At 36.3% G+C, this 10,173-nt stretch overlaps 1 protein-coding gene across 1 annotated transcript in view; it reads left to right on the plus strand.

Moving 5' to 3' along the window:
- LOC135202566 (uncharacterized) overlaps positions 1-7,896 on the plus strand; it is a 35,970-nt gene extending 28,074 nt beyond the window's left edge. The window contains exon 5 of the mRNA XM_064232059.1: positions 6,424-7,896. The gene's annotated coding sequence lies outside the window, so the exon portion shown is untranslated. The remainder of the gene's footprint in view (positions 1-6,423) is intronic.
- Positions 7,897-10,173: the final 2,277 nt, after the last annotated feature.

A 10,173-nucleotide genomic window follows, 5' to 3' on the forward strand; every position in this document is an offset into this window, starting at 1 on the left:
TGGTTACCATTTTATTAGCAAAAAATTTAAATCCATTATTAATGCAAGAACTGAAGGTGGCGTTCAGCCCGACATCCTAGTTGCTGCAAAAGACATTGAAAGGTCATCAACAAAGTGAATATGAGCTTATTTTGGATACCCCATTGATTGTTAAGGTGAGTGAACAGGGCTACAATTAGAACACTTCCTTGTGGCACTTCTTTGCCTCGATTGAATACACCTGGCATTGTTGCTTCAACCTGAACATGGAATAACCTACTTTTTAAAAATGCCTTCATAAAAGATGCCAATTACTTCTTATGCTACATTCACAAGGAACCCTCAGAATGCCATGTCTCCGTTTTTTATCATAAGCCTTCTCAAAACCAAATAAAACAGCGACGTGATAGTGCATACTTTCAAAACCACGATGAGCAGGCGACAGAAATTTAACACATTCTAAGTATCACAGCAAACGTGTGTTCACTTTTCCCATAACCTTTAATGGATATGATGTCAATGCAATGGGAGGCTAATTCTGTCTTGAAAGGATCTTTCCTTGGTTTTACAAATGGGAGTAATTTTTACATCTCCCAAGTTCTCGGAAAATTCCATTAATGAGGCTTCGTATGAAAAGTCTGTTTTTTCTGGGGTATGTTTAATCACTGAATATGTTATATCATCCAGTCCTGGAGCTAGTTCACTACATTTACTTTAGGCTCATTTTTCTTTGCGAGATAAATAAAATGTTTAGCAAACTCCTTTGCCGATAACTGGGGATCTGCTACTTCACTACCATTGGTCTTCATAACTGGAGGTTGACAAGCATTAAATTTTCCTGCAACTTTTCTAACTCTCTTCCAAACTAAAGTCAGGAGTGATCTCATAGATCTATGAGTTTCCTGGGGTATATGAGTCTACCAGGGAACTAGTCGGCTGATATATATGCCTGAAATCCTAGGTGACTGAAAACCAGCTGAAAAAATCATGTGTATCATCTATAGAGGGAAAGTTATCAGCAGAGTCATCTATTGAGCTGTGTTCCTGGAATGTTGCCCAATCAGTTTTACCAATGATCAATTTAGGTAGCCTTGAAGATGTGGGATTTGAAGCTACATTCATTACTACTGGAAAATGGTCACTAGTAAAAATATCATTTATCACTCTCCTATTGAAATCAATAAGGCAGTCATCACTGCATATAGATAAATAAATTGCTGATAAAGTGCCTGTCTGAACATGCAAATGTGTTGACTCCATGTTTAGGATTCCCATAATCTCACTTTCTATGATGAAACAGGCAATTTTCTCTTTGACTGGTAATGATGTCACCTCAGAGAGGGTTTCTACTATTCATCCCCAAAGATGGTTTCTGCTATTCATATCTCCCAGAATAACAATGAGACATGGTAGCTGTTGAATTTGCAGTTTAAATTCATCAATGGGGAAGACTTCACTAGGTGGTAGATAGAGAGAACATGCTAAGAATTTTCTTTGGAAATTTATCTGCACACTTGTCACTTGCAGTGTTGACTGGATACTAATAGGATTTCGTGGAGTGTCATTACAAATATATATATATATATATATATATATATATATATATATATATAAAACTCCGTCGCCATGGCTTCCTATTTGCAAAGTGGAATGATAGGCTGTTTATTAGTGGGCTCAAACACATCATTACCAATCACAGTCTTTTGCAAAGCTTCTGATATGAGAGGGCTTGTTCTTCCCACTTTGCTCTTAATCCCTGAAAGTTCCACTGGAGAATATGAATAATAAATCATATTTAGATTTTGAGGCCATTATACTATAGCAGCCCCTTCTAAGTGATTAAACTTTTCTACCATACTCCTGCTCAAGGAAGAGGAACCTGCTGTAAACAGCACAGCCTCCCCAGTATTATGAGTGTTGGGCATCTCTGATGCTATTTTTGTTAAGAGAATATCAAGCTCAGGAGCACTGGACAAACCACAGTTGCCTGAGGAGAGGAGCAAATGACACAGACAATTTGTGCATCCACTGAAGCATCAAGAGCACCAATCACAACTGGTGCAGGCTCCAAGGAGATGCAAAGACCAGATACAGATAATGCTGCCCTCAAAGAGGCTGGACTGCAAGCTACAGATGGTGCAGCCACCAAAAAGGCCAATAAATCAGGTATCACTGGTGCAGCCTCGAGAGAGGCAGAAGTGCCAGGCATATCTGGCATGGCCTCTGATGAGGCAGGAGCTCCACAAAGAACTGGCACAGTCTCCAAAAAGATAGGATTGACAGAAATCACTGACTCAACATCTAAAGAGGCAGGTGTGATAGAAATTACTAGCTCAACATTCGAAAGATGCAGGAATGCCAGAAATTACTTGCGTAGCCTCCAAAGAGGCAGGATTGCATGTTGTCACTGATCCCTTTACATTACCAAAGGATGCACTTCTGGTAGCATTACAATTCTTCTAAGTTTCACAGCTATACTCAAAAAGAATATTCCCGGTCTAACATATTGGCTTAAAGCTTTCTGTTTAGCTTTGGTAAATGTGATGCATTCAGTTATCCTTAAGGCTGTATCTCCTTTTCCATAATGTACACATCCCAATTTTGCGAAGATGGATAATTCCCTCCACATAGCATAAACCTTGATTCTTTATAACATACACCATGATTAGGCTCACTAAACTTGACACATGTGGCAGGCTTGCCTTGTAGCTTCTCCTTACAAGACCCTAACATATGACCATATTCTGGAAAAAAAAAGCATCTCCTTAGTCTTGGGATATATTGCTTAACCTTACAACATAACTACCTATGTTGTTTGTATTGCATTAGGAAAGTGGGTAGAATTGAATGTAATAATTAAATTTGGCAGTGGAACTAAAGTTCCACTGATCTCCTTCATCCTTTTAATTCTAATCACACCTTGATCTTTTAAATCTTCTAAAATTTTCTCTTCTGAGTACATTATCAACTGGAGTGCAAATATTATTTATTGGAATGATTCCAAAAAGCATGTACTGAGCAGCCTCCTTCAATTCCTCCAAGATGCAATAATACTTTTAATTTTTTATTTTCTTTTGCTTGAGGCCGATTCTACTGTCAGTTTGCCTCAGCCTTCAAATGATTTCTTAGGCTCTCAGCCACAATACTTCACAATGTCTCTGTACACATTAAAAATTTCACAATTTGAAAATCTTCCAGATCAAAGGTCAAATATTTACCATAAGAGGTTTCAAATATTCTATGGTCCTATCTCACATATATTTCTCATAACTTTCCCTTTGTTCTGTGCTAGAGCATAGTGTTCCATTGTAATTACACTAGGTTTTCAAGCCTTTTCCAAAAACAGGTTGTCATCATCTGTGCCAAAACGATTTCATCAGAGGATCCAGGGTGCTTGACTCTTTATTGCTACTGCTCATAAAGGTCAAATTTGAAAAAAAAAAAATTGAAAACCTTAAAAAGATAACTTCAGCTTTTCACGGAATTTATTCTTCCACCAATGGCACCAATAGGAACCGACTCCCAAATGTCTGTCCCAATCCTAACCCACAGGAAATGGCACAACACTACCAGAGTTGCCTAATTTTAATCCAAATATCCCCACCCTAATATCATATGAGCAAACCGGACAGGATGCTGAGTCCTTTCCTCTGAACCAGACCACCACTGGGATCCATGCAGTACAATTACACCCTTGAGCAATCAATGTGATATCTCTCAGTTCCAAAAATCAAATATAAACCCAGTCCCAGCTATGTTACCTTTTCCTATTTATCAGGTCAAATAAAATTTATCAGAGTGGAAAATTCCACATTAAATTCTTCTTCTTCTTCTTCCCAGCTTGTTCCCATTTTTATATGGGGTCGCCGTTTCGGATGAGCCGTTTCCACCTATTTCTATCCTGCGCTTCTGCCTCATCAATGCCCTTCTCATGTAAGTCTCCTCTCACACAGTCCTTCCATCTCTTTCTTGGTCTCCCTCTTTTTCTTCTTCCTTGCACCTCCACCCCATAGTATGTCTCCCAGCGTGGTCCTTATCTCTCCTCAACAGGTGTCCATACCATCTCAGCCTCCCCTCCTGCACTTTCTTAAATTAACCGAACATAATATGCAAAGGCATAAGGGACTCTTGGATTCAAACACAGGGCCAAACTACAGGGGTTCAAGAGGCCCGTCACCACATTCAGGTGGTCCCATGTCAAGGGTGAAGAAGATAGGTGAAGAGAGACTTATTCCAATATTCAGCATCTAATATATGTATGCTGTAATGATCGCCAATTTTTTTAACATCCCTTATTAAGGAATATGTGATAAAGCATTGGGTTTCCATTACCAGGGCTTGGGGTCTGTTCTCTTCCTTCTACCCACCAATCAACCCAGCTGTAAATGGGTTAACATTTGTCACCAGTGGTCATGATCAGGGCATGCCTCAAATAACACATCCTTAGAAACTTGCTGAGAACTGGAAGGCTAAGCCATTCTGATGGCAACCCTATAAAACGGAAAAGTGTATAGATAAATATATATCTATATATACAATATATATATATATAATATATATATATATATATAGATATATACATATATACTTATGATTTACTATAATAAAATATTACTTTATTATATATGTATATATAGTGCACATATTTATGTATGTGAGTGCACGTGCGTGTGATTGTTAGAATACGGCGTTGCGGGGTCCGTTTAAACCAAGAAAAAAGAAGCAGCTAAAACTCCATCACTTGTCAGAATCACGCAAATGTACACGTGATAATCACCAATAAAACAAATGCAATACACTCAAATGTTTCATATCCTTCCAGTGTCTTTGTGCTTATGATAACGTATCATCAAAGGACTCAACACCGACACCTCAGAATAAGCTACGAAGGATAAAAATAAATAAATAAATAAATAAATAAAAATGGTCGGTCTTCCTGGCCCGGACAAACAAGTGGAGTGAGACAGGCCTCACACCATCTAGTCTGCCACATCAGAAATGAGTCACATCACACTTTCTTTATCTAATCTTTGATAACGGACAGGTGAAAAGCACCTCGGGCGAGATCTTTGCTACTCTCTGTGATAAAGTTGAAATATGGAAAATGATCTCATTAAGACAGCTGCTTCGGATGAATTCAAAAGACAGACGTCTTTTACTTGCCTTATCACTGGTAACTATTTTCTTATGCGTAGATATACTCACGATTTTTTTTTTTTTACAATATTAATTTTTTTAACCATCTATTCTTCATTAGAAGTAAGTTTACCTCTCATACATCCTATGGTTGCTGTACTATAAATAGGCAATTCTATTCCTCATTGCAAAAACGGTAACACCACACACCGTTTCCCTGGAGTGGTATGAAGGAAACATTCTCGCCATCCCCATTTACCTTACGTTATTCTCTAGTCTACTTACGGAACTTCGGGAATTTCTCTTATGGTATCACACCTAACTCTATTCTTCTTAAATATATATACATATATAATCACATATACACTGGCATTGATAATATGCATAAAATATATATATATATATATATATATATATATATATATATATATATATATATAAACACTTAACATTAATCTGGATAGTGGATGAACCTAAAGTACTAAACGGATTACGGTATAAGCAGATATAAGAGGAGAACCGAGTCGTAAGCGAATACTGTAAAACAAGTCTCGAGCGTATGGAATCTTTGACTTTATTTGAGAATAAGATTTTTATTTCTATGATGGAAATAAGTTTTGGATCTATCCTAGAGAGTTTCTCGTTGGTTTTCACAAATCCTAATTTTCATCCGTCCCTGGGCTCTAACTGAAGAATTACACTGGATACAACTAAAGAAATACACTGAACACAATTTTCCAAGGAAATTAGGAATTACTGAATACAGTTACAAATCGCATTTATCACTTATAATAAGCACTTTCCATCCATACTGAGGTAATAACGAAACGTATCAAGTATTATCTGTAGTGGAGATTTTAAATATGTACCATGGAATTTACTTCAAAACTCGCCTAATATAATAAGAACATCACTCATTTCCACGCTTGCTTACGGAACCACAAATTCCCTACAATTCAGTATCCTCTAAAAACAAGAGAACCCCAATACGGTCAGGGATACTAACGCGTCCAAAATGAAAACATTCTGTGCGTTTGAAATAAATGCAGGAGATTATCCATAGTGATTGCAATTACATAATAAAAATAAAAGCTGAAAAATGAAAAATAACAATGTTTTCTTTGCTCACAGTTATCTATTATGATCATTCTTCATACCAAGAAAATTAATACACGAGCGTCTCCGATACCTTTTACAAGCATAACCGCAAACTCAGACGGTGAGCGTGACAGACACATTGACAGACAGACAAACAGACAATGAGAAAGTGAATGATATATTAATAGAGGGTTTTTTCTTTCTTTTCAGATCCTGCCGGAGGAAGAAGATGTTAATATCTGCCATTAATTTATTCAGTCTAGTCAGTTGTGTTTCTCTGTATTTCGTCCGCCCTTAGAAAGTTCCCGCCATGATTCTTAGTGCCCGAGGAAGCTGCAGTGAGCGAAACAGTTCGATAAAATTGAAGTCGAATGGATTGATTGATTGACTGATTGGTGTCAAACCAGCGTTACCACAACTAAGCTCACCAACGCCGAAGAATAACCGATGAATACGTCCCAAGGATGATGAATTATCAATAACAGCTGATTTACGAGAAGAAGCAGAGTCAATTTAAAAAGGAAATGATGGAAATCCGAAGTCGATGATTTCTGCATTTCTAAGGTCATTCGTTGGTTATCCGAGTTCCCTTTCAATACAAACTTTCAGGTGGCACGGGCTCCTTCCCCCTCAGAGTAGGAGTTCTACAAACATCAGCCAGTAGGTACTCGACAATTATATCCCCACGTATCAGAAACGAGGGTGTAGTCATTTCATAATTGATCAGTCTTTATCTCCCTTAGACGTAGCATTCTCTTCTGTGTGGCCAGTGTTAAGAATAATGTGGCAGAGAGAGAGAGAGAGAGAGAGAGAGAGAGAGAGAGAGAGAGAGAGAGAGAGAGAGAGAGCCAATCTATTGCAGTGAGAACAAAAATTCATTTCATTGCAAAGTTATGGAACTTGCGTTGTGCGTCTGAATTGTATTGTTACTTTCTTTCACTTCTTAATTGGACCCAGAAGACAAATCCTTCGCATAGATATCATTGGAGAGCTGCAGTGGCTTTGTCATTCGTTTTAAGCTAATGACTTTACAAACGCTATTTACAATTCCTGAAAGTCAGAAATATTAATATTAACAAGAAGAATTTGAAGAATATCTTATTTCAATGTTTACATGGAGTACCAAAAACAAGAGATTATCTAGTCTGTAATATAAAAAGACTATAATTTGGAAATGATCTTGTTTTCCAATAGTATTACATCAGGAACTTGAAAACCAAAGACACTCCTATGAAGCGGATATTCCAACTTTCTCCCCATGCCAATTTGGTATAGGTTGCTGGCTTTGTGCTTAATAATTCCACTCATTTGTTCTAGACATTTTTGGAATACCTTGCTTGAAATACTTGTCCTTCATACCGTCTGAAGTTTCTGATTGTTCAAGACTCGACTGTATCTTCGACCTCCAGTTATGGAATATTTTATCATTACAGTATTCCCCGTATTTATGTTATTTATTAAAATAATTTATAATTACAAGTGAATTTTCATTATATATTAGATCTGTTTTCTTATTCATCTTTTGTCTTATTTTGTGTGTCCAATGAACGACAAGACAATAAAATATATAAAAATATGAAATATGTGACTATCATGAAAAAGGAGGTGGAAGAAATATTGACAAATAGACTGTAAGCAAATGCAAAGTTGCTTTCTTGCCCTTTCAGAGGAACAAATAAATAATAATTCGAAGGACTGGTGAAAATCAAAAAAGGATCTAAAACGTATAGTATAATACACTCACACAAAAAAAAAGGTAATGCAAAACATTCACAATATATGAATAATTTTGTCAAAATATCTATTTACGAATTTTCTTGTGTATACTTCCCAACTATTTACAGATGTCATCAGCATTTCGAAGTGTGGGAGTAAAACTTCATAGTCAGTTAGAAATAATAAATAAAATGAATAAAAAAAACATGCCATTATTTCAAGCCATGAATATAAAAACCTGCATTCATTGCGGATAAATAGAACGTGAAGAAATGATAAATAAATTTCAAGTGCACTGGTAATCAATAGATATTCATAAAATAAGATGAATGTGTGGAGGAGTATAGAATCGTCTTTGTCCACTACGAACAACATTACTATCAGACCTCAAAGCGAAATAAAAGAAAAATACGACGAAAGGGGCCGAGATGAATAGATGAGTCAGATGGCCAAGATGAACTCAATTTTAGCAGAATGTAGCAAATAAATTTCAGTTATTCAAAAACTAAATAGGCCTATATACTACTATTTAAACGAACCACATACACACCAGAACGGATCTGTATCGAAGGAGGGACATTGCATACGAGTCACATAACAAAGAGATGAAGTGACAAAGTAACCAAAATTGATAAAAATTATCAAATTATTAAGATTCTGCTTAAAAAACAAGAAACACTGAACTGTTAACATATTTTAAATATTGGTTGGATGGTTATCACTCCTTTGAAACTTGTGTCCGCGGTTTCACTCCTTTGTTACGTCACTCCCATGACATGTCACTCCGTCGAACGACTCTCCACCAGAACATTTGTACGCGTACATGAACATGCAGCCACACTTCCATAAAAACTACGAAAGAATTATGCATACAAATGTCTATATCGACATGAAAAGTCTAAAACGAAAAACTCTGTCATTATCTTTCTCCGTAACTCTTGGGTCTTCCTGACAATTCGAGGCTGGGAGGCACTCATGAAGAACATTTGCAAAAACATGAGTAGTATGTGCTACTACTTTCCCTAATAACAACATTATCAATTACCATTTTAATAACGAAAATACAATTTTTATATTTGGTAAATAACCTATAAACAACCAATGTGCACAATAGATTATACCCGACTCAAGGAAAAACATAGATTGTTGCATCATTGGTGCCTTCGATGGACTGACAGGAAAACCTACTAAACCCTGAACGAACAACAAAGGAGCGGAGGAGCGATTCTTAGAATGCCGTATCAATTAAGGTAAAAATGACGTTATAGGTCTAAAAAAACATTTTTTTCCGTAAGGGTAATAATAAGCAAATAAAACGAGTAACCCACCTCTTCCTTTCAATTACCTTTGTCATTAGAAATAGATTAGCTAATAAAATCAATTCTAGAGTAAAGGACTAAGCCCAACAAGACAATTAAAAAATTAAACTAGTACTACACCACTACTATAACATAAAGACCGAAACTAGTACCAATAGGAGGTGACTGATTACCAAAAAAAATGTTGTAAAGGTACAATTCAATAAATCTCATTTTGGTAAACAAACATTTTTGCAAAAGTGAAACTTTTCACACACAAAAAATATATCAAAATACAGATGTATACAAAATATCTTTACGGTAATTATTTTGTACCTAAACGATTTTATTTTCAAGGTCATTCTTAAACATTTTACCAATACAAGGGTCATATGAAATTCTCGACTTCCGGTTGTCCGTATTTAATTCTCCACGTAAACTTGATATCCTCAAAGCAATTATATAAAGAGTATCTGAAAAACATAGGGTCTCGATTCCGCATCCAAGGGAATCGATTTCTGACAGCTATTGAGAGCAGATACAGTACTGGAGCTTTCAGCATTACATCTGCCCTTAGAGGGGTACCGTCATTCTGTATGCATAAGCCAAATTGAACGGTCACCTTCCTTGATGGCCGAGTGGTATCGGAATTCGATTCTCTTGAGCGTTAGATTGAGACCATACTCTTCCAGCGAGAATTGTTTTCACACGTATCTTTTCGGGGCTTTAGGTTCTCGTGTAGAGAACGTCTCCAGAAAATAACTGGAAGAAAGGTTTTTAGAAAAATACCATGCTGTACGTTAGTAAGTTCTGGTAATCACGAATAATAGTATATATATAAAACATTTATATATATACATATACACGCACACATACATACATACATACATACATATACATACATACATATACATACATACATACATACATACATATATCATATATA

This window comes from Macrobrachium nipponense, chromosome 30 (genome assembly GCF_015104395.2).
Source record: "Macrobrachium nipponense isolate FS-2020 chromosome 30, ASM1510439v2, whole genome shotgun sequence".
NCBI lineage: Eukaryota > Metazoa > Arthropoda > Malacostraca > Decapoda > Palaemonidae > Macrobrachium > Macrobrachium nipponense.